A 25,805-nucleotide genomic window follows, 5' to 3' on the forward strand; every position below is an offset into this window, starting at 1 on the left:
GATGTTATTTGGGCTTGAACTTCTGGCGTCTTCAACTCTGAGAAAACAAGATCTCATGGGGAGAACCAGTGAGTATTCTTACAGTTGACATCAGAGCTTGGGACTAGGCCTTGAATAGACCCGCATGCCTAGCTTGCTCCTTCATAGCCAGTAGAATAAGAACAGAGGAGACTGGATTCAATCTGCGCAGGGTTCTGGCTGCGTAGACAGTGGCAGAGAGTAGACTGTGGTTTAGGAACAAACGCAATAGACAGAAACAAGAACCAACTAAGCTGTTCCTGTAAAGCCAGATGGGTTGACGGGTCGTTTGTGGGGACTGCTGCAGATTCCTCTGATTTAGCTGTCATAAAATGACAAGAAGTAGGAACTGGGTGGTTATGCAGGTTAAAGACAGGACACTGACGTTCTCTGAGTGACACAAAGGGAGTTTGCAAGGGTTGTTCACGTGGGCGTGAAACTCGGTGTTTATCCATGGTGACTTGGCAGCAATTAACAATGCATTGGAGGTGGGGAGGGGCATGCCAACAAGACAATGTCCACATGATTGAGGTGACTTTAAACAGGTATTCAAGGACAAAATGAAAAAAACAGTCTATCAGGTTAACTATGGACAAAGAATCTGACATTAGAAACCAAACCAAACCAAGCAAATAAAACATTTAGTGGAGGCGTCCAGTTATTAAAGGAAGGAAAATAGTGAAATATGACAAAAATAATACACATGGCTATAGATGCACATCCAGCAATGTGGAGAAGAAATAAGAAAATGTTAATATTTTAACACAAAGTGATATGGCCTCCGAGAAAGATTGAGCATGCAGAACCTGGATGAGGAAGTCGAAGTGCAAACTGACCACTCAGAGGGATTCTAGGCAGTGCAAACTGACCACTCAGAGGGATTCTAGGCAGGGGTATATAGTTGGTTTTTGTTTACTTATTTATTTAGTATTCTGGCTAGTTTTTGTCAATTCGATACATATGAGAGTCACCCGGGGAGAGAGAACCTCAGCTGAGGGACTGCCTCCATCAAATTGGCCTGTGCGAATGTCCTTTGGAGGCGTTTTCACGATTGATTGGTGTGGAAAATCCCAGTCCACTGTGGGCGGTACCCTTCCTGAGCAGGGAGCCCTGGGTTGTATAAGAAAGACAACTGAGGAAGCCATGGGGAGCAGGCGGGGAAGCAGCGTTTTTTGGTGATCTCTGCTTCAGTTCCTGACCCCAAGTTCCTTTCTTGGTTTCTCACAATTTTGGAAGCGCTAACCCGCAAGCCAGATAATACCATCGCTCTTTAAGTTACATCCGACCAGTGTATTGTCACAGCACAGAAACCAAACGAATCCAGACATTTACTTACTGATTTAGACAGGGTCTCCTGTAGCCCAGATTAACCTCTATCTCTGTGTAGCCAAGGTGACTTTAAACTCGTGGGTCCTCTTGCCTTCTCATCACAAATGCTGGGATTACAGGCACGTGTCACTATTTCTGGTATACAGTGTGTTGGGGGATGAACCAGCGGCTTTGCGCATGCTCACAAAGCTCTGTACCGCCCCATCACCAGTCCGTAGTTTAAATATTTAAAGGCCACTAATAAGAAGAGCTGTAAAGACAATCTGACCTGCAAGGAAAGCTGAGAGGCACAGGCGCATCAAATACAATTGGAATGTGTAAATCCTAGATGAGCGGCGGCTTGCAAAAAGCGTTTTGAACCAATAAAGGAAGAAAGAAATTTGGGTTGAGGTCATTTTTGAGGGAACAAGCTGCGGTGAGGATTCGACGATAGGCACGTTGCCTGGGGCAGATGGGATACCGGTTAATAGCAACGGAGGGTAGTGATGTTCGCCTCTGTGTTCTCTATCAGACAGAATAACCTTAGAACTGGAAAGGGTACAAGCACCATGATTAAGAGGGAATTGAAATCTAAGGAATGAGAGGCAGCCGGGCAGAGAGGCGCTAGATGAGTTCAAACCCGGATGGATTTTTCCAAGGGTGCTGGGGGGAAATTGTAGATGCGATCACAGAAAGGTCACTGCAAACTCGAAAGAATCACAGAGAATGAAGGGCCCGCAATGACACGTGCCCCCTAAACCCCCCCCCCCAAAACAGGTTTCTAAGTCTTGACAACGATGTTTGACAAAATCTCACACCATATTACTAGAACGAGGCTTAGCAGAGGCAGTCCTGCCCTCCTTGCTGCTGTTACAACCGACACAGGTTCATTACCAACACGGCAGGAGGAGGTAACACGATTCTTTAAGAGGATTTCCATTGGGGACCCAGGATGGTCTCCAATGCATTCATGATTATGACTTTGAACTCTCGATTCTCCTGCCCTTTTTCTTAGGTCTGAATGATACACCATTTTTTTTTTTAATAAATAGCATATTGTCTTAGCCATTCATCTGTTAATGGGCACTCAGACCAATTCCATAGTGTGGCTGTTGAGACCGGTGCTGGGTAAGCACAGATGTATTTTGGCAGTGCCTGTGTAATCCTCTCCAACAGCTCCTTATGGTAGTAATTCTGGGTTAGGTGGATAGTATCTCCATGTAGTTTTGATTTACATTTCTCCAGTGGCTAAAGATGTCAAACATTTTTTTTCATGTATTTATTGATCACTTGTTTTCTCTTGAGAAGTACCTGCTGAGGTTCATTCATTTATTGATTGGATTATTATTTTTTTACTTTGTTTTGCTTTTTTTTTTTTTGAGTCAGGGTTTCTGGGTAGCCTTGGCTCTAGGAATTCGCTCTGTAGACCAGTCTGGCCTTGAACTCACAGAGATCCACCGGCCTCTGCCTCCCGAGTGCTGGTATTATAAAGACGTTCACCATATTATGGCCTAGTTTAAGCCTGATATTGCGATGCCTCCAGCACTGTTTTCTTCTTTGGGGCTACTTTGGTGATTCTAGGCCCTTGGTACCTTCATAAGAACTTAGGATGGCTTTCTCTAGCTCTGTGAGGAACGATGTTGGTATTTTGACACACTCATTTATTTTTCGTCCTTGGCAAGGCCTGGTTGCTCCTAATTGCTCAAAGTCCTCACCCACAGAATCAATGAAATCCATTACTTCTGGAACAAGACAAACAGAGGCTAGAACCCAGCTTCCTAAACCCACATGGGGTTGTGTAACTGAATGTGGGGCTTGTGGAAAATTGGCACCAGTAAAAGATTTCTGAAGACACACAGCGGCCTTTTTTGAATTAAAATATCAGTTCCAAACCCAGAGTGTGAAGAAACTGTGGTGTCTGGGCAGTGTCCATGCTGCACTGTGGCTTGTCTGCTGCCTGAGCCCTGAACACACAGCACACGCGCTGAGCCCTGCACACGCCCTCAGGCTGCTCACCACCAGTGAGGACGGCCAGAAATGGCTCTGATTCCAGACTCCACGCCAGGAACTGTAGTGCTTTGACTGTATGTATGGACTTCTCTGCTCTCATAGTAACAGTGGGTTAACGGTGAAAAACAAAGACTCTTAATGGTTTCCTACTCTGTTGCCTCAGAAGTATTAAATTGTTTTGTCTTTGCATTGCTGCGCATTTTATTTAGAGTGATTTTAAAAATTGCTTGAGCTGTTGTGATTTGCATGTCACAGGAAATCATTACAACTTAATGCTCTGTTTCTGCAGTATCAGAGATCCCGACAGGATTTCATTATTATTTTCTCTTTGCTTCTTTCATTATTCATTTAGAAAATGTCCATTTTACTTAATATTTTTACTAATATTATTTACATTATGATTATTTTCTTTATTCTTGAGATTTCATAAGGCATATAATGAAACATGATCTATCTTCTCTCTCCCCCCAACTCCCTACTTATCCCCTTACCATTTCCCCCTTCCGATTTAATGTCTTAAAAAAATACCTGCTAAATCCAGTTAATGCTGCCCATGTGTGCACGGGTATGAGACTGTCCACTGGAGTATGGGGTGCAGCTCCACTGTGTTACCTTAAGGAACCCTATTAACCTTCTTGAGTCCTGGCTTCCTTAGTTGTAAAGCTAACTCTCAAGGGAATGTGCACCCTGGTTCCTTTAGCTGGTGGCAGCCTGCCCACATTAGCTGCTATGGCTACCACGTGAACCATACATAACCCTCTAGCTTAGGGACCCCCAGCTGTTTGCTGACATTTATCCACTCTCTTAGACAGCTATGGAAAGTCTCCTGAGCCATTCACCCTGCTGGCAGGACAGCTTACACCTCTAGGTTGCTTGATGGCCTCACATAACCTGACACTTTGGTTGTGACCACACACCCTAAGCTATCTTATCAGCAGGCCTAGAGCCATCTTGGGTCATTGTGACCCAGGCTTTCTGAATGTTTTGGCCTATATCTTTTTGGGGAGGGGATCTGATGGCTTATAGGAGTACCATGGGAGTAAATGTTTTTTGGGGACATGCCCTACACTGGGTTTGACATCGACTGGGTATTGAAGAGAGTAGCTGCCATCATCTCAAGGCACAATTATTTTAAAGGGACATATCAAAGTTCTTATTTATAATTTGACAATTCCAGGAAAATGGGGAGCAGTGAGAGCCGGATCAGGACCCGGGCCAGAAAAGCAGGGCGCTTTGCTTGCTATCGCAGTGAACTTTCTCTTATAATAGCGACTTGGCCCACTCTCTGCTTAGTCATTCATCCACACGCACCTCCATTAGTCAGTGCTGCTGGCTAATTCTTATCACAACTATGAGTCCCTTTTATTTTTAAACCCAAACCTCTTGCCGTTGGAAAACATCAAGTTGGAGCCCAGCAAAGTCAGGCAACAGAGCTTGTGATAGAGGCAAGGGTGGGCCCATTAGAGGGGGATGTTTGAAAGTATGGCAGGAACTCTTTCAGGCAAGGCATGCATTAGAAGTCAAGGGAAGATGGACTGAGGTTTTGTTCTGAAGAAATCAGCAGGGGAACCTACTTGATACAGTCAAGGGAGGTGAAGCCACGCAGCAACGCAGCTCTGCAGGGCGGGCTGACATGGTAGCTCTGTAGAATGGAAGCTGCAGGATGGTAGAGGGCTCTGGCCAGGACGGACTGTAACGTTCAGGGTGATGCCTCAGGCAGGGCTGGACCGGTGGGGATGACACAGCACAGCACACAGGGCTCGTCTTTCAGAAGGAGTCAGGTGTTTGGTTTCATGCCCCGCTTTCATCTTCTTGAAAATTTTAGTGATTTTGGGGCTGGGGAAATGAATCAACTGTACAAACATGAAGACCGAGTTCTATCCTCAGTACCCACATGAAAAAGCCAGGTGTGGGCTAGAGAGATGACTCAGTGGCTCAGATCCTCACAGGAGCCCTTGGCACACATCCCTTCTGCTCACAGGCGTGTCTCACTGTTCTGTGAGCCTTAGCTGCAAAGTGAAAGTTGAAGGATAAATCATTGCCACCCCTCAGGCACGTGGAGGCCAGAGGTCAACGTCTCATGGCTTGCTCAACTGTTCTCCATGCTTTATTTTTATTTTTTGAGATGGAGTCTGTCACCAAGCATGGAGCTTGTTAGTTCATCTAGACTGGCTACCCTGCAAGTCCAAGATCCTCTTGCCTCCACCTCCCCAGTGCCAGCCTGAATACATTATTTTTATATTATGCTCTGGATGATCTGACTATTAATGAGAAGAATTTAGAGAGACTCTTCTTTATAGCTGGAGATACAGGTGTCTGATGCCTCGGGATGCTCTGAATTATGGCCCTATTCTCAGTTTCCTGTACATCCTCCACAAGTCACAGGGAATTGCAAAAGAGACATTAAAATGTCATCCTAAGAATTTGCTTTTAAGCATAAATCCAGATTTACACAAAACTGAATTGCATGAAGAATTAAGCACTTTTTTAGAAAAATTGTTTTTATAAAAGTGGTCTGTGCTAGGTAAGCTGAAAGCTATGTCTTAAGGTAATTTATCAGATATGTATTCTTACATCATAATTTATAGGATATTCTTGACAACTTAGAAACAATAATATCAGAAGACAAACACTTAGTACCCAGGATCCTTTCTGATCTTTCCCTTGCCAAGGTGGAGTTGTTGCTCGCCATTGTGTCAACCAAAAACGAAGGTGTTCAAATTTATGGGAAAATGCTCCGTCCCATTAGCCATTGGGGAACCACAAATCAAAGCACAGTGAGAGATTTTCTTATACTAGTTAGAATGGCCGCTTGCAACCGAGACATGCTAAAGATAAAGGATATGGAGAACAGGGTATCTTTTTAAGAAGCCATATTTTTTATTTGCATGTGGATATGTGTATGTACATGTGATATACAACGGTGGACATGTATATGGCAGATGGCAACTTGCAGAAATGAGATTTTTTTTCTCCATCATGTGGGTCCTGGGATTGAACTCAGGTCATCAGGTTTACCTTTATTTACTAAGCCATCTTGCCAGCCCACAGAATATAGGGAATCTTATGAACCATTGGTGGGAATGTAAATTAACCTAGCACTTATGGAGGATGATATGGAGATTCATCAAAACTTAAAAATAGATCTGTTGTATGATCTGGCGATCCCACTTCTGGTTTAGAGCCAAAGGAACTTACACTAGCACATTAAAGAGACACCAGTATGGCCATGTTTCTGTGCTGCACAATTCACGGCAGGGAAGCCTTAGAATTAACTGAGATGCGCTCAGTGGGCGAGTGAATGAACAAGGGATATGCACAGTGGAATATTATTCAAGCACAAAAATGGTATTCTACCATTTGTACCAAACAGATGGAAGTGGAGGATGTTGTGTTAAATGAAATGTCAGACACAAAAGGACAAACATTACACGCTCTTACTCATAGGCAGGAGCTCTAACAATTGGTTGTAGCACAAATTCTGTTTGGTCTTAATAATAAAAACCTGGAGTCAGACACGGGTTATTGCCGAAAGATCAGAGAAGCAGAGCAGGCAACCATGAGAGAGTTCTTACCTCTACCAGTGCTCAGACTGAAGGGGCAATCCTGTCTCTACAAATTCTCAGACTGAATCTGTCTCTAAAAAACCTCAGACTACATGCTTGGACTGAATCTTCAGACCAAATGCTGTCTCTATGACTCCTCAGACTGCATCTGAGCTCCTGTCTCCTCCTGCCTTATATCCCTCTTTCTGCCCAGCCACATCATTTCTGCCTCTACCTCCCTAGTGCTGAAAGTAAAGGCATGGGATCCCAAGTGCTGGGATCACCTTTGTCTGAGCTCTGTTTCTTTTAGACAGATTCAGTCTCCTGTAGCCCAGGGTGGCCTTGAACTCACATCCTCTGTCTCCCAAGTGCTGGGGTTAAAGGTGTGTGCCACCACTGTCTGGCCTCTATGGCTAGCTAGTGGTTTAGCTCTACACTCTGATCTTCAGGCAAGCTTTATTTGTTAGATCACAAACAAAACAAAACATCGCTACAGTGGCTCCTAGTATCTGAAAGGATGTGAAGGGAGGGGAACTGGAGGGAGGGCAGGTGATAAGTTCTGGTGTTGAACAGTGTGGTGGGCACCTGCAGTTGGTGATCACCCCTTACCTATCTGATGAATATACATTGCAGTGATGATGAGATGCAAACATTGATCATTTTGATTTGACCAATACATACTGCATGTGTGGATCAAAATGTACTTCATTCTGTAATTATATTAAGTAGCCAATGAAAGTGCTCTTTTGCATTATAAAAGGAAATAAAGTCATTCTAAATTTTGATCATTTAATACCTGAGTTTCCAGAAAAGCAAGACAGAAACAGGATGACAATGTCTCATTAATAAAGTATTAGTTACTGTGTTATACACAATTATGATAGTGCATATTGTCATAATTTTATAAGTCTATTTATATGTAAGTCACTACTGCCCCATCATTCTTTATGAACTGTACAATATTTTTAAAGAAAAAAACCTTTATATCTCAGCACCTTTAAGTTTGTTTTTTGTGTATTTGTGTGTGTGCATACATGCCTGCAGATCCATGTGTGTGCATGTGAGTGTGTGTGTGTGTGTGTGTGTGTGTGTGTGTGTGTGAGAGAGAGAGAGAGAGAGAGAGAGAGAGAGAGAGAGAGAGAGAACAGAGGCCGCTGTCAGGTTGTTCTCAGCTGCTTTCCATCTTTGCCTTTGAAGCAGGATGTGTCTCTGAATCTGTGGCAGTGGATTTGGTTGGACTGGCTGGCCAGTAAGCCCTAGGCACCCTCCCATCTCTGCCTCCTTGATGCCGAGGCATAGGCCGACACTACCACACCAAGTTTATTTTACACACATGCAGGTGATAAAACCCAGGTCCTCATGCACAGAAAGCTCTTTGCGGACAGAGCCGGCTCTCCAACCCCTCTGCTTCTCCTTGAATAAGGACCTGACATCTTTTTCTTTGCAGTAGCTTCACAGAAATACACAGCGAACTGTTCCCAGGGCAGCTTCTCAGCTGGACTTAGGATTCACTGTAGACAAATGATGATATGTATATTTTTAGCTTGCTTTAGTAAAGGCCTTGAGTAGACTCTTACAAAAGGGAACATTTGCAGCAAGCTGGTGGCTTCCTCCTCGGGAACGTGAGCAGTAAGTAGGAGCCAAGAAGTCATGATCCACTCATCCTGCCGAGTGGTCAGACCTAGCTAAGCTCCTGACACCAGCTCCGTGTGTGAGTGGAGTGGAGAAACAGCAAGTGGCCATCCTGAGCACGGGGGAGGGTGGCTTTCAGAGAGCAGAATGCTCGAGGCACAGAGTCCAGGGTTGAGGGGGACAGAGGCAGGGTGCCGCCACTCCGTGCTGACTGAATGCCACATAGGACTTAGTTATTGGAACACTTAACCCTGGAATGGGAATAGGGCTCTCATAAAAGCAGGGTGCAGTTAGAGGAGCTTAGGAAATGAGTTAAACAAAAATAGACTAATTTTGTTTGTATTTGTAAGCATGTTTTAGTTGTACAAAGGGCTTTCATTAGCATGTTTACATGCATGCATATAATGTACTTTGTTCTAAATTAACCGTCTCTAGTCACCGTTCTTACTCCCACCCCCTTTTCCTCTTCCCCTTCGTCAGCCACTTAGACATCTGCCTTTTGATTTCATGGTCCCATCACCTCAGTTTCCACACTTGAAAGAAGACATTTGACATTTATCTTTGGGCGGGCAGACGATGAGTTATTTCCCTCAACACAGTGATGTCCAACTACTTTAATTTTTCTACAGATAGCACAATTTTCTTCTTCTTTGTGACCGAGTAAAACTCTCCTGTTTTTCATATTTCCATTTAAATTTTTTTAAAATTAATTTTATTTATTATGGCTGTTTTGTTTGCACGTGGTTTGCAGAGGTCCAAGGCAACTGCGGGAGTTGGTTCTTCCTTCCACTATTTGGATCTTTAGGCTTGAATTTAGGTCTTCAAATTTGCCCAGCAGGTGCTTTTACTTCCGGGGCACCTCTGTGACCCATGCCACATATTTTCTTTATCCATACATCTGTTTATGGGTCCCAAGGAGGGCTCCATATCTTGGTTGTCATGGATAGCGCTGTGATGAACACAGGTCTGCAGATAACTTTATTGTATGACAAATTTTAAAGATGAAAACCTAGAGGCGATGCATTTGACCGCAGTGTGGTCGGCATTGCTAATGTTCCGACATGCTATTGATGATGGATGATTGGACATCAGGTGTGTTTCCCAGCATGGCCCAAGAAAACCTTTCAAAACAATGAACCAACCAATCACTGGTGTAAGTCACACAAGATTCACAGATGAACAACAGAAATCTTTACCAGCGCTTTTATCAAAGAATCTTACCTAAAGCATGCCGCCGTATGAAGATGTTCTTGAGAAACCATTGTTGACACATCAGAGATCTAGATGTGGCTTCAGAACCAAAGATCTAGGGACTTATTCAAGAAAAGTCCTGAGCTGAGCAGGACTCAGAATCAAGCCATGACCAAGGAAGATATTTAAGCAGATTTAGAGTAGAAAACAGACTTAAAAGGATTTAGATTCAAAATGAATTTAGAGTAGGAAACACAGAGGGTCTTATACCCTCGATATCTCTTTTCAGTTCTAGTTTGCGTGCAGTTGCTAAGATAAACACTGTGACCAAAAGCAGCTTGCAGAGCAAAGGGTTTATTTGACTTACATGTCTTGACTACAGTTCATCACTGAGGGAATTCCGGGCAGGAACCCAAGGCAGGAGCTGAGTCAGCAACCACGGAGGTATCTGACTTATTGGCCTCTTTTCCATGGCCTGTTCAGTTTGCTTTCGACCATTTGTAACTCCAGTTCCAGGGTACCTGATGTCCCGTTATACAGACATATGTGTAGACAAAGCACTCACACACATAAAATATTAGAATTAATAAAAAATCAAGCATCAAAAATATTTGCCAAAACAAAAAGAGATTTTTTGAGTTTTTAAAATGAGACCAAGGTCAAGACCACTGAGCTCAGAGTTGAAGGACTAGAAGGACACGGAACAGTACCGACTTCAGCAGCGACTCTTTCTTGTTTTTAGAGCTAGAATAGGGTGGACACAGAGACTAATTCAGGGTGTTTGATGTCATCAGCTGGGCCACATACCCCTTCCTGGGAATTTGTCCTTCTATTGAGACTGCAGGCTTAAAGAAATGGCAAAAGATGAGGAGTGAATTTCAGAAGTCAGAGAAAGGTACGAAAGGTACCACGTAGCCCTAATGATCTAGTGTGGCTCCCAACGCAGCTGGCCATGATATAATGAAAAGAAATCAACAACAATTAGTTTTTAGTCATTACAGTTATGATTGATTCAGGCAAAAAAAATCAGTTGATGTTAAGATCTTATAGTTTTCTGAAGGGCCAAACATATATCCAATCACCTTCTCACACATGTTATATCTTTAATTGACACAGAGAAATAGATGATGTATCTGTTTAGGAGAGATCATGTGATAATCCCTTTCTTCTGAGACAGGTTCTTTCTATATAGCCCTGGCTAGCCTGGATGTATAACAGGATGTATAGCAGCCTGGCCTTGAACTCATAGACCTCTGCCTGTTTCTGCCTCTGGAGTGATGGGATTAAAAGTGTGTGTGCCACCGTGCATTAGTCGTGTGGTATTTTAATACAGGAATGTATTGTGTATTGCTCAAATCTAGGTAAGCATGTCTGTTTTCCTAAACATTTATTTAAACAATCTCCTTCCAGGCATTTTGAAATGTACAATACATTGTCAGGATCTGCAGTCACCCTACTTTGCACAATGACACCAAAACTTCTTTCTCCTATCTCATTCTAAGTTAGTAGGAAATGATCAACCTTTCTTCACCAGTCCCTTCTTTTTAACCTTCTTTAGCTGTTAGTAAGCGCTATTCTACCATTGAGTTTTACGAGATTCACTCTTTTAGACTCACGCACACATGTGAGTGTGATTATGTGGTATCTGTCTTTGTGTACTCGGTTTGTTTGTGCAGTACCTGTAGTTCCATCCATGCAAGTGACAAATTTTCATCCAGGTTTTGGGGTGAATGATTTTCCAAGGTGCATCGATAATCTCATCTCCGTCACTCATCTGTCGGTTGGTGCCCACGTGGGTTGATTTGGTTTCTTTTTTTAATTAATTAATCAACTAATTAATTATTTTTTCATACCAATCCCAGTTCCCCCTCCCTCCTCTCCTCCCGCTCCCCACATCCTCCTCCAACCCACCCCCATCTGCTCCTCAGAGAGGGTAAGCCCTCCCCTGGGAAGTTAACTAAGTCTGTCTCTTCCATCACCTCGTTAAGGCAGGACTAAGACCTTATTTTTATGAACAGGAGAAATCAATATTGTTAAAATGTTCATGCTACCCAAAGTGATATTCAGACTTGATGCAACCAATAACAAAATACCAATGACATTGTTCACACAAATGGAGGAATAATTCTAAAATGCGCATGGAAATATAAAGGAAACAGCCAATGAAATCCCAAGCAGATAGAATAAAGCAGAAGGTATTCCACTGCGTGAATTAGAACACAATGCAAAACTACACTAAACAAAGCGGCATGGGCATTGACCTTTTTATTTTGCTTTATTCTGCTTTATTTACTTTTTCTGTAGTTTTATTAAGATATATTTGAGGCACAATATACATCCCATCTACTCAAAGTATACAGTTTGGCATAGTTTGACATACAATGAAATCATCATTGTAATAAAGATGATATCCACATCCATGTGACCTTCCCTGAGGAGCATATAGCAGTAGGTGGTGTTTGCTCAGGTGACAATTTGGGGATGGTACTGCCTTCTAGACACATCCTGAGAAATGGTCACTTTTCCTTCTGTCATCCTTTCTATTTTTTTAGGTGGGGTCTCTCACAAGTGGTTAAAAAGTGAGGTTCAAGTCTCTCAGGATCAGTCTCTCAAGCTGAAGTGTCAGACCAGCCTTTGGCCGTCGACTCAGGCCATGTGGTACAAGGGAGTGAGCATGGATTTGAGGCTTGGGGACTGGATTTCTCTAATCTCCTTTGCAGTGTGGTGGTGATAGATCAGCTAGTCTTTCTGAGTCAATTTGCTTGGCGTCTGAGGTGGCAATAATAAATCTGAGTCATTACTGAAGGGTCTCTTCAAGGCTTAAATAAGAAAGTGTTTGTGGCAGTCTCGTCTATTTTGTAGCTTCCCAGAAAATGTCAGACCTAAGATCTCTGCTGTTAGCCTATTTTTAACTCATAGTTGGTTTGCAAATACTTTGAACATAGCACAATAATTAATTTAGATGAACTAGTTCAAAGAAGGCAGCTTACAAAGCAGGCACAAGCCATATATTCTATTTGAAGTAGGGGCTGGATGCTGAGAATAGGGACATTTTCTATGGTTCAATTTTTAAATTGTCTTTAAATTTTATTTTATCGTGGTAATAACCAGTAATATGAAACTTATTCTAAGATTTTTAAGTGAACAACATAATAATAGGGATGGCCTCTGTCCTTGACCTAAAATTTATTTATTCATCCTCTATAACAGACTTGTATGAGTTCAATACTTCAATCCAATTGTCTATGTGACAGTTCCATTTTGAGTCTTAATAGGAATCTTTTTTTTTTTTTTGAGATAGCATTTCTCTGTAGCTTTGGAGCCTTTTCTGGAACTAGCTCTTGTAGATCAGACTGGCCTCAAACTTACAGAGATCCACCTGCCTCTGCCCTGAGTCCTGGGATTAAAGCCGTGCTCTGCCACCCCCTGGCTCTTAATAGGAATCTTAAAAGAAGTTTCAGATTCCTTGTCCCATCTTGTGGTAATCTTGATTATCATCAAATTGAGAAGTGGGCTGGGGGGAAGGGAAGACCCAACCCAAGTGGATGGCACTGTCCAATCGATTATGGGGCTCAGAGGGAATGATGGGAAGAAGGAAGCCATCCCTACCACACGCTACTCTGCCTGGCTGCCAGGAACTGACCAGCACTCCTCCATCACGTGTTTCTCCATGAAAGATGTCTGCACAGCAGGTCCAGAAACATGGGGTCTGCTTGCCATGGACCAAAACCTTTGGCACCCAGGGCCAAGTGAAACAGTCCCAATCTCTAAGTGGTTTATGTCAGGTATTTGTCAGGTGGACAAAGATTCCAGCACATTCCCAGGAGTTATTTCCCCTCTAGTATTTCCCCTTCCATTACTTCGGCCCACCATCTACCCAGAAGATAAAGGCCCTGGTTTAGGAGCATCCTTAATTCCTCTTTTTCCATGACTCTGAGTACATCCAGAAAGCTTGTCAGCCCGACTCTGACTCTACCCATTTCTCACCAGCTCTATCACGTCCCCTTTCAAGTTCTATCACTCCTGAGCTGATATAATGGGCAGTGCGGTGCCCACTCTATCCCCAGGCACTTCTCATCCGGCTCTCCAGGGCTAGTGCTTGTGTCTCGGTGCCAGAGGTCACTGTCTTCCAGTCCCGGAAGGTCAGTCTGTCCACCTGCTACACCTGTAGCACCTGTGTAAGCTCTGAAGAATTATTACCCACAGACTTTGCAAGTGGGTGTGGAAACATCCCAGACCCTGGCGTTTGGGAGGAACTAGCTCATGGTGTAGTTTGAACTAGATTCCTGTGTTTCTCGGCGGGGTTAAACTCCAGACACTTCACTTGAAGCTGGATTAATAATACATTCTTTGTTGCTTCCTTTTTCTCAATGTTTTCTCCGTGTGTTGGCCAAGGTGTCCCTCCATTTTTCAGGGCATAAACTTTGTCTTCGTGCTTCTTAAGGAATCCAAACTAAGACCCTGGATACTGAAACAGCCTCTTACCCACTGTGAATCTTTCCTGCACATTAGCCAGACTGAGATTCTAAAAATGTAAAGTAGATCATAAGTTCCTGCTCAGATCTCATTCCACCTAATATCCCACTTTCTTAATATAGCTCAGCAGGGCAGACGGGGGCCTTGTCTTACACTAGCCTTTCACATCACGGCAGACACACTGGATCCCCGCCTGCAACGCGAACTTGTCAGTTTGCCCACGTCTAAAACCATTTGGGTTTATTTATTCTGCCTGGGGTGCTTTGACTCCAGAACTTCCAGGGCTGAGCTCCCCTTTAAAATTCCAATCCTGTATCAACTATCACTTTCTATGAGAAGTTTTTCTACAGTGGCCTGAACTTCCTTTGCTTATTGTGAAAGTTCCCCCATTTAATGCTCTTATTTCTAAACGTGTTGCATTTGCTTATTGAGGGGGCACGCTCTGCACTCACGTGGAGGTCAGAGGACAACTTGTGGGAGTTTGTTCTCTCCTTTCATCGTGTGGGTCCAGGGGATTGAACTCAGGTCATCAGGCTTGGCAGTAAGTGCCTTAAACTGCGGAACTGTCTCTCGGGCTCACAGCCCTTGGGGCCACCTTGATGCCTGTGTAGTTATTTGTTGCATTCCCCTTTATTGGACCTTTGCTATTAAGACAGAGACATTGAGTGTAGTGTTCTCCTTTTGTTCCCATCACCTAAAACAGCCCTTGGCACTTCGTAGGGGCTGGGTGTATGTTTATTGAATACATTGAATAGATGTATCTGTAGTAAATATTTCATTTATCTTTTGCCGAAATGACACTCTATCCATTAAAAATGATAGTTTGAAGGCTGCAGATATAACTCAAGTGACGAAGTACTTACTTCTCATGCTGAAATCCCGGGATTTGATCCCAGTACCGTATAACACTGGGCATGGTGCTCATGTCTGTAAACTCAGCTTGCAGGAGGTGAAGGCAGCGAGATCAGAAGTTCAAGGCCATCCTTGGGTGCATAGGGAGTTTGAGGCTAGCTTCAGATACACGAGACTCAGAAAACAAAGCGTATTAAAATCAATTTCTCTTACAGCTATTTTACTCTGAATGTAAGAATTGGTAGATGTTGAAAGATGGCTACTGAGGCTGTTAAGAGCAAAGTCCTTGTGGGAGCCATGGACGGCTTGACTAAGAGATGCTGCCAATTGTTGCTGCTGCTGGCGGTCCAGAATCACATGGCCAACAGGGAGGCTGTTGTCTTTTTCTAAAGCAAGTTTACCACTGGCAATAAATATTTGATGCAGGTGCACACCTGCTAAATTGATGTTGCATTTTAATATACTGTTAGTTGACCCAGCGAAGAAGCACGCTGGTTAAATAAGTAATACATGTAATCTGCTAATGTGCTTTGATACCCAATGTGGTAAGCCGATCTCTAGCATCTATTAAGAGAGTCAACCTATCTAAGGTATAGGCATACTCTATTGCAAACTGAGGACAGGACATTAATAGGTTTCTCCTTAGTGATAAATAATAGATTGATTTTTCTTTTACAGAGTTAAATCTATAATTCAGTCTACCTGTGGCTCAAACAAAGGCTTGCCGTGTGTCCCTGGGAGGAGCAATCAGTACACTTGTAGCTCATATGATGTTCTCTGCAAAACAGAGATGAAATAAAGAGAGTAGGAGAAATTCCCAGGAAAAAGTTAGTGAGGAAATAGAAAGGGTAGCCTTTTGCTAGCATGAGAAATAAAGGTTACATCGGGGAATGAAATGTGACTCTTTTTTGGAGGCGGAAGTCAGCAGCAAGCAGAAAGGGGTCCTAAGCTGTTGGGGTCCATGTTTCTCTTCTGTTCCACTACTAGAAACTTTGCCCAAAAGAAGACCAGGATTGATTTTGATACCAATGAGTGGTTTCTTATTTTCATTAAATGTTACTTTACAAAATGCAGAAGCTGAGTTCCCGTGAGCTCAGAGGGCAACATCAGGGGTTCACTCTTGAATTGACCACAGTCTACACAGGAGCCAGCCTTGGGCTTAAGTCAATTTTCCTGTGCTGTTCTTTTTAACATCCTGTAAGCATATTGGTGACTACCCTGATTGTCGTCAGAGAGACTTCATGCAGTAACTGATGGAAACTAAGGCAGAGATCCACAGCCAAGCACTGGACCAAGCTCTGGGAATCCTGTTGAAGAGAGGGAAAAAGGATTGTAGGAGCCAAGAGGGTCAAGGTCATCACAAGAAAACCCTCAGAAGCAACTACCTTGGGTTCATAATCGCTCACAGACTCTGGACCAACAGCTAGGGAGTCTTCATGGGACTGACCTAGGCCCTCTACATATGTGATAATTGTGTAGAGTAGTTTATTTGTGGGATTCTTAGCAGTGGCATCAGGGCCTACCCTAATACTCTGGAAGACTCTTGGGAACCTATTCCCCATACTGGGTTTCCTTGCCCAGCCTTAATACAAGGCAGAGAGCTTAGTTCTACTTCAACGTGCTATGTGATGCTTTGTTGACACCCATGGGAGGCCTGCTCCTTTCTGAACAGAAACAGAGGAGGAGTAGATGGGGAAGCAGAGGGGAGGTGGGGGGAGGGAATTGGAGGAGAAGAGAGAGGGGTAACATTGGTCAGGTTGTAAAATAAATGAAAACTTTAATTAATAAAAATAAAAAAGATGTTTCCATCTCTAAATCCCTCCTGACTCTTTGAACCCTTCCTTCGGTTGGCATCTGTGCAATGAACACAGCACTATGCCCAGAGCTCTCCCTCAGGCTCAGCACGATCACTTCTACCTTCTGGGAGTTCAGTGGTTGCTCCGGCTCTCAGGGAGACTTGCTTTGGGCACTCAGGACTGCCTTCCTCAAGTCCTGTCTTTGCAAGGACATGGGTGCACAGTCAGTAAGCAGTGAACCAGGGAAAATAAGAACTGCTTCAGTCTGTGTCTCCGCATGGCAGCCTGTTCCAGAATGCTCTGTTAGATGGGTGGGAGTCGCTACACAGCCTCATCAAGGACTGGTGTCTCTCCACCCTGCTGCCTTCCTTGAGGCATGCCATCATTGCTTTCAACATAGCATACTCTATCTCTGCTTCCTAGAGATACAAGTGAAGACCTTTTGTACAAGGAGTGGTCCTGGGACGAAGACACTATGATGTCATCTTAAGGATCTTACTTATCAGTCATCTGGCAAAGACAACCTCAAAACTGGTAGTAGGTGGGCTGAGGGTACTCCCTGATGTGTGAAGTCCCAAAGCATCTCATGAAGCTGTTTCCTTGAGAACACTAATAAAATTTAAGAAAAGGATTTATTTTATGTGTATGAGTCTTTGCCTGTATGTATGTATATACACCAGGTGCATGCCTCGTAGCTATGAAGGTCAGAAGAAGGTATTGAATCCCCTGGAAATGGAGTTACCTATGGTGGTTATCCACCATTTCAGTACTGAGCACTGAACTGGGCTGAGCCGTCTCCAGCCCAGAGAACACTGACTTTTATTTTTAGTTGTGAGCCTAGCCTTTAATGAATGAAACATCTCTCTAGCTGTTGAATTTTGATTTTTAAAAGTAGACATTTCTAGCTATAAACTTCCTTCATAGGACTGCTTTCATTGTATCCTAAGAGTTTAGATACATTGTGTCTTCATTTTCTTTCACTTTTAGGAATATTGTTATTTCTTTAACGAGCTATTCTGGTGTGGGAGAATTGTCTGTATTCTGTCAATCTGTTTATTTTGAATAAACGCTGATTGGCCAGGCAGGAAGTATAGGGGGGTAAACCAGACAGGAAGTAGAGGCGGAGCAAAGAGAACAGGAGTATTCTGGGAAGCAGGAAACTCCCTCCGCATTCTTGCCCAGACCACCGAGAAGCAAGATGTAAGTTGCCCAGCTGTGAAAGGTACTGAGTCGTGTGGCTAACATAGATAAAAAATAATTGGTGTGATCCAGCTGTCCTCACTCCCCCCTGACTGATAGCGGAACTTCCTTGTGGTCTGTAATTGACAAGGATGTTTGTGTTCTTTCTGGCTGGTGAATCTCCACAGAAGGAGTAGAGGTATAAAAGGTTGCTGGGCAAAATAAAGGTTGCTGTTCTTCCACCTGAAAAGAAACCTCTGTGTCTCAATCCTGACACCCCCCCTCCCACCACCAGTCTTGCCTATCCAGGCTGCGCTGGCTGCAGCAATAATGGGCTAACATAAGTTATAAGAGCTAATAAGTAGCCCAAGCTAAGGGGCCAATCAATTATAATCTTATGGAGTCCTCTGTGTGATTTTTCTTTGGTGCTTGCTGGCTGTGGGGTACTGGGCGGGACAGATACCCCAACAAGCAGGCCCCCTCATGTTACAAATGGTGCCCAACATGGATAACTACATCCACAGAAGCTGGCCCTCATGTTACACTATTCAACATCCAATAACATGTTGTGTAATCTCCCTGAGTTTGTGTATTCTTTTGCATTTGATTTTCAGCTTTATTCCATTGTGGTCAGATAGAGTACAGGAAGTCATTTCAGTTTTTTGAATTTGTTGAGGCTTGCATTTTTTTTCTTTCAAGATAGGGTTTTACTTTGTAGCCCTGGCTGTCTCAGAACTCACTCTGTAGACCAGGTTGGCCCATACTCACAGAAATCTGCCCGTCTCTGCCTCCTGAGTGCTGGGATTGAAGGTGTGTGCCACAACCACCCAGCAAAATATTTATTTATTATTTATCTACTTATGTAAGGATGCTTTGTCTGCACATTTGCACACCAGAAGAGGGTATCAGATCCCATTGGGCTACAGGTAGAGTTAGAAGCCATTGTGTGAGTGCTGGGAATTGAACTCAGGACCTTTGGAAGAGCAGCCTTAACTGGTGAGTGCTCTTAACTGGTGAGCCATCTCTCCAGCTTGCTTTGTGTCTTAATATGTTCTCTTTTAGAGAATGTTCTATGGACTGCTGAGAAGAATGTGTCCTCTGCAGAGTTCAGCTGGAATGTGCTGTAGATGCCCGGTAGCTCCATCTCATTTACTACGTTCTTTACTCAGATGCTTCTGTTTCTTCTTGTTAGGACTCTCTCTTTTGTGAGAGCCTGGTGTTGAGGTCACCCACTAATTGTGGCGTTGGCATTGATCTGTGACTTTATATCTACTAGTATTGTTTTATGAAATTGGGTGCATAAATTGTTTTGTCTGTGCATATTTAGAATTGTAATAGCTTTTTGATTGATTGCTCCATTAATTAATATAAAGTGACCTTTATCTCTTCAGAGTAGTTTTGGTTTGAAGTCTACTTTGTCAGGTATTAGAATAATGATACCTTCTTACTTCCCAAGTCCATTTACTTGGAATATTTTTTTCCATCTGTTCATTGTAAGGCAACAATTATACAATAATGAAATGTATTTCTTGGAGGTAGTATATAAAATTATCCTGTTTTCAATCCAATCTGCTAGTCTGTGGTTTTGTTGTTGGTATTGTTGCTGCTGCTGTTGTTTGGAAATACGGGGTTACTGTGTAGCTTTAGAAACTTGCTATGTACACCCGTGAGTTTTTGATTTGAGAATTGAAGTCATTCATATGGCTTCAGAGTTACTATTGAAATATATATATAATCTTAGTTGACGTCGTAGTGTTCGGTGTTTTTCTCTAATCTTTACTTGTCTAACTACAAAGCATCACCACTTTGTTCTTGCATCCTTTTGGTTGTGTTTGTCATTCTCCAAAATGTTCTTTTCAGTATCCTTTGTAGAGCTGATTTAGTGACCTTAAATTACTTTGGAATGCTTTAAAAAAGATTGGTTTTTTATTTTTAGTTAAGTGTATGTGCCAGTGTACTTTAGTGCAGGTACCTGAGGTTGGAGGCACTGGGTCTCCCTGAAGCTGGAATCGCATGTGTTTGTGAGCCTTCTGATGATACTAGAACCCAAGCTGGGTCTTCTGAAAAAGAAATGCATACTTTTCACCATTGGGCTCTCTTTTCAACCCCTACAATGATTCTGTTATTAAATGCCTTTTATTTTCTATTAAGTATGACAGAGAGTTTTGCTGAGTATTTGTGCTGGTTAGTTTTTTTCCCCCTAACCTGACGGAGCAAACTAATAGTGTTGTTGTCTAGATTTACTAATGTCACCTTTCATAGCATAAAATACATCACTCCAAACCCGTTTTGAATCAGGTCACTGGTGCTGGGCACATCTCTGGGTGATCCCTCAGAAGACTGATTGTAAAAGCTATCTCTGCCTCAAAGCTGCCCTTCCCATTGTTGGGCATGCCACTTGAAACCTGTGAACTTTAGTTTCAAGTAGATTTTTGTCTCACAGAATACCGTGCTGTCGTGTTGTAAAGCCCTGCCTCTCCCGATTGGAGAACATGGATGCTCCTTCAAGCAAACAGGCATCATTTCCGTCAGAACAATTTGACTACTTGCAAGAGACCCTGGATATCAGGTTTGTTGACTGTTGACACTCCTTCACAGAAGGAGAGCGTAAGGAATATTGCTGGACCCTCATCTGGGATACTGACCACTTCCTAACTATTTTTATGCAATTATACCTAATTACCATGGTCTTGGGTCTTTGGAGATGCTGGAGCATGTGGCCTGGGGAGGGTTGAGAACTCCGTCTATGTAGCTATATCACTTTCAGGCAGGGGAGAGGCTTTCTGGTGGTGAAGCTGCTTTGGAGTCATGTTCTTTGAAGTGACCTTTTACCCATGCTCTGTAAGTCAGACCAATAAACTCACCGATTCCCCCAAGTTGCACTATAGCAGAACTGTAGTTTGGTTTGTTGTTGGAGCCTTATGAGGAGGGAGTAGATTTTTGTTTATGTATCTCCAGGGGAATAAATGTGGAGAGAAGTCCTGTTGGCCTGACTTCAGGGTTTCAGTAGATATCCTTGGGACACTTGCTGGAGATTCCTAAGAATGCAGCTCTTTCAGGATCTGGGGCTCAGTGGGGCGTTTTTTAAAAAGTCATTTTGTAGGTCCTCCTCTAGGAAAGATTTTCTCAAGGAGTCTTTTGTCTCTGCTGCTGAACATGACTTTTGTCTCCTATTATTTATGATTTTCTCTTTAAAATGTCTCTCTGGGGTGCAAGAGCACAGTACTTTTCCTAGGCTCTCTGTTTAAGCTTGGCCCCAGTCACTCCCTCTGCGATGGGGGCTTCCTCAAATTGTTCTAATCCCTGCAGGCTGCATGCTGTATTTTTCCTGTCCTGCTTTGTGAAGATTCCTCATTTACTCTGTTATCGGACTGGAAACTGTTGGCTGCCACTCATTTCTTCTGATAGCTGTCTTCCTGTTTTCCCTGGTTCCCAGTTCATTCCCTGGAGACCCTGGGAGAGCAGGCCAGTGCGTCGCCTTCCACTCTGGTTCTCTTTAACAGCAAATTTCTTAGATGAAATCACTTCCTGATTTTCATCATAACCACAGAACTTTCAAAAGCCTAGATTCTTCAAAAAGTATCCTGTAAGTCTAATCTGAAAAATAGCCCATGTCAGACTCTACAACACAATAAAAATGAAGAACAATGTCGGCCACATTAAGATGGAAACCTCTTAGCCTGTAGAACACATGCGTAGAATGCATAGGGTCTAGGTTTAATCTTAGGTTGCTTATGAGGGTTGGATTTGGCTTTACATGTTTTGATCATGGGTGGAACAATGTTTGGCTGTGGAAACAGACCGAAGAGTCTGCAGGATGCCAACTGAGTCTTTAGAAGCTTTGACGATTCATCTTTTTGTACGTACTTATCACTTGCTACATTTTCTTGATTGAGTGTGGCCTTCTTAATCTCTTCTAATTTTGATTTGAGGTCTGTTTTATCTGCTCTCAGACTAGCTACAGCAGCTGGCTTTTGCTTCTGTTTGTTTGCTAAATCATTTTCTGTCTTTTGACTTTTAGTCTGTCAGTCTCTTTACCAGTAAAGGGTACATCCTGAAAAGAAGGAAAGGGTGGATGTAACCCAAGTCAGATGGTCTATGTCTCTTCATTAGTGAGCTGAGATCATATGCATTTAGAATTATTGTTGACAGATGTGCGCTCATTCCTTTTATTTTGTTGGTTGCTTTTCTAGTTGGGTGGAGTCACCCAGGATCCTGGAATTTCCTCATTCATGTTCTGACTATTTGGAGTTTGAAATGTTTCTTGCATTTGAATGAATATTTTTTTCTTTCTAGATTTGAGAAATCTACTGGAATTTCATTGGATAGATTCTCTTTGTGTTTAGTGTTTATCTTAGCTTCTCCTTGTAGCCCATGGATTTCTGGTTGAATCATTGTTGTTACTTGATGTGCTATGGCTAGTTGACATCCATGGGAGGCCTGCTCTTTCTTACAGAGAAACAGAGGAGGAGGAGTGAATGGGGTGGGGGGAGAAAGAAGGTGGAAGGAGAGGGATTGGGAGGAGAGGAAGGAGGGGAAACTGCAATCAGGATGTAAAAACAAAACAAAACAAACAATAACAACAACAGCAACCCCCCAGAAATAATGTAAGAGTATTTTTTTAAAGTAATAAGGTAAAATCATAGTACAAAAATGTAGGGGGAGGAAACAGGATGGGGGAAAAACACCAAGAAAAAGAAAAATATTACTCAAGAATGGAAAAATACATAAAAAGTTAGATGACTGTATGAAGGTAAATAACATAAACAAAAAAGTTTAAACTTGGCAGTGGCGGCGTATGCCTTTAATCCCAGCACTCAGGAGGCAGAGGCAAGTGGATCTCTGTGAGTTCAAGGCCAACCTGGTCTTCAAGCGATAGTTCCAGGACAGGCTCCAAAGCTACAAAGAAACCCTGTCTTGAAAACAAAACAGCAGAAAACAAAACCAAAAAAGTTTAAAAGAACACAATATTGCAAAAACTTCTTAAATGTGCAGGAAAAGGAAAGGGAGAAATGAAAAAAAAAAGAGGAATCGCATGGGAATAATAAAAAAAGAAAAGATCAAAGTAGCAGTAAGGCAAGGAATGGGTGGTCAACTTTTCATCTCTTCTTGATTCTGAGCAAACAATTGGTATTCTCTGAAGGCTATATGAAATAAATGTCCCTAGGTTACATGAAGACCCTTAGGACAGGGAGCTCCTGCCCCTGGGGACAGGTGAGAAAGTCTCTGGGACTGGCCTGTGACAAGTCCTCTGAGGGTCTACCATGAAGTCTGGGATGCTTACTGTAATCGGGGACCCTTGCAGGGATCTTGAGGTCTACAGATCGACCCTGAGCTTTGCTTTGTGAAATGCAGTCAGAGTCAAGTTTGTTTCTTATCTCTGGGAATAAAGCATTTGTTTCCTTCCCAAAGATCATTTTATATGTTGTGTATGTTCTTCCATTTTATTCAGAGGAATCTGGACCATGAGAAAAATCATCACATTGATCACCGTCTATCAACCTCTCTAGCCAAAGACCCTCTCCTACTCTGAGTCCTGCGGAATTCTGTATTGGATCAGCCCAACCCCACAGATGGATGGTTTTCTGTTCATGGCAGCTGGCTTGATAGATCAACCTAATCAATGTATAGATGCTATATTTTCAGGATGCTAAAATGTACATTTTTTCACATTCATCATCTCTGAAGTTAAATTACTTCTCACCATTGATATGTCAAAGTTTAAGCTGGGAATAATCTTTCCTTCTCCGTGTTACATGAAGTTGTGATGTCTTACAATCGATGGCATCTTAGAGTAACAGTGGGAGAGCAGAGTGTCACACAGAGTCCACGGCTGAGGGAAAGTGGGGAGCTGGACTGGGTTTTCTCATGTCTGTCCCTGATGTATGAGATGCTTGCCTCTTGAGAGGAAGATGGTTCTGTGAAGGAAGGAGTTCTTACCAAGTAAAATTGGTAGGAATATGGACACTCCCAAAGACCTTCTGGCTGCTCTCGCTGGCCAGGGAGCGCTCATTCCTGTTGAGCTGCAGGACCCTGCTCTGGGTAATCCCCTTGGATTCCTTCCCTTTTTTCTCCTAAAAAACCACAACCTGCCCCGTTTCCTAACCCCTTGGAATTCCCCCTTCTGAGAAGTAAATTCCATGAAAACATCCCATAGCAATGGACCATAATGATTTTCTGTTTTATCTTCAGTCTCCCCTCCTTCAATGTCATGTTCACTCTGGGGTCACTCTGGGGACGCATTGCCTCAATCCGAAGGAGGGACTTTTGTGGTGGAAATCACATTCTTCCATGACAGGGTGATGTTTATGTTTAAAAACTTATTATTTTATGTGTATGAGTGTTTTGCTTGATTGTATGTTAGTGCATGCAATGTCCACGAAAGAAGAAAAGAGGGCGTCAGATCCTCTGGAACCGGAGTTGTAGGTATTTGTGAATTGCTATGTGGGTGTTGGGAAGCAAACCTGGGTCCCCTGTAAGAACCACAAATACTCTTAGTCATCAGCCATTTCTCCAGCTCCCCATGTTTATAGCACCCCTCAAATGATAACACTTAGTGGAATAGTTTAGTTTCTATATATTTTTTAGCTTTAAAAACATACATTGAAAACATTTTCTTACTAAAACTTCATAAAATCCTGTGAAATAGACAAAGCACATTTTATCACTTTTTTTTCCCCAGTGAGGAAGCAGATGTCCAGAGAGATGAAGTGAGCTGGTAAAGATACCCAGCTGGCTAGTGGAGGAGGTGGGATCAGAATCCAGCCATTCTTATTCTGGAATCATTGTTGTTCCTCTTTCTAGGAAAGAAAGGGACCTTGTCTCGGCATTCTTCACTTTACAGTAACTCCAGGGGCTTCAGAGATCAGCGCCAGCCCAGTGTGACCCCAGGATAGTTGCTAGCCTCTGCTTTCTAGGTAGATACATGGTATGAACTGGGTCCCCTCGCTTCTGAGAGCTGTGGTCCCATGGCTGAGCAGATGGGGAGCAGTAGGACTTCTTGTAGAGGCTGTGTGTGTGTGTGTAGCCCACTACCCAAAGTGGCTCCTTGGGTGCGACAGTTTCCAGGGCTCCTGAAGTCATTGCCATTCTTATAGCTGGACCTGGAATCCAGGGCAAAAACAGAGCCAAGAGCTCAAGGCACTTAGGCATTTTCAACGATCACAGAGGAGACGAGAACTCCCCGAGAAGAAATTCCTTTGAAGACAGCAATTGGAGGAGATAGACATGGATCTTACTAAAAAAAAAAACAAAAAACAAAATACAAAAAAATTTGCATGTATGAAAGACCTGGAGCTAGAAAAATGAAACAAACCCAAACAAACAGCAGCTGTGATTTTTAAATTTAAAAATCAAACAGGAAACGATCGTATTGAAAACAAAATTAATGATTTGGAAGTCCATGTGACAGAAACTTAGAATACAGATTAAAAAAATATAAAAGGAGCAGAAAGTCACAAGAGAGCACCAGCCAGAGAGCTGGATGTCAGCAGTCCCTGGTGGGGGCAGGCTGGTGACAGGCTGGTGACAGGCTGATGACAGAAGAGGTGGGCAGGTGAGAGCCGGGGACAGACGTGGGTGGGTGCTGATGGGCAGAAAGTGCTGAGGTTGTCTTCCACTTTTGGCCTTGGGAATCTGGGCATATAATGGCGCCATTACTTAAAGTGGGCTTCTCTGAAGCACCGGCAGCTTGTAGGCAGGAGAGTGGGTGGGGAGGGGTGAGTCAGTCTAGAGGCGAGGAGCCTGAAGTGGAGATGCGTCATGGCTGTTGGGTATTTGAGCCTAGCATTCCGAGCAG

The 25,805-nt window shown here is 43.1% G+C and overlaps 1 long non-coding RNA gene across 1 annotated transcript; it reads left to right on the forward strand.

The window, feature by feature from the left end:
- The first annotated feature begins 3,215 nt into the window (after nucleotides 1-3,215).
- Nucleotides 3,216-24,158, forward strand: LOC125391921 (uncharacterized). The gene is made up of 3 exons (XR_007229319.3): nucleotides 3,216-3,410; nucleotides 20,451-20,576; nucleotides 23,460-24,158. It is a non-coding gene; the product is annotated as an uncharacterized LOC125391921 (long non-coding RNA).
- The last annotated feature ends 1,647 nt before the right edge of the window (nucleotides 24,159-25,805 follow it).

This window comes from Myodes glareolus, chromosome 5, assembly GCF_982192425.1.
Source record: "Myodes glareolus chromosome 5, mMyoGla1.1, whole genome shotgun sequence".
Taxonomy (NCBI): Eukaryota; Metazoa; Chordata; class Mammalia; order Rodentia; family Cricetidae; genus Myodes; species Myodes glareolus.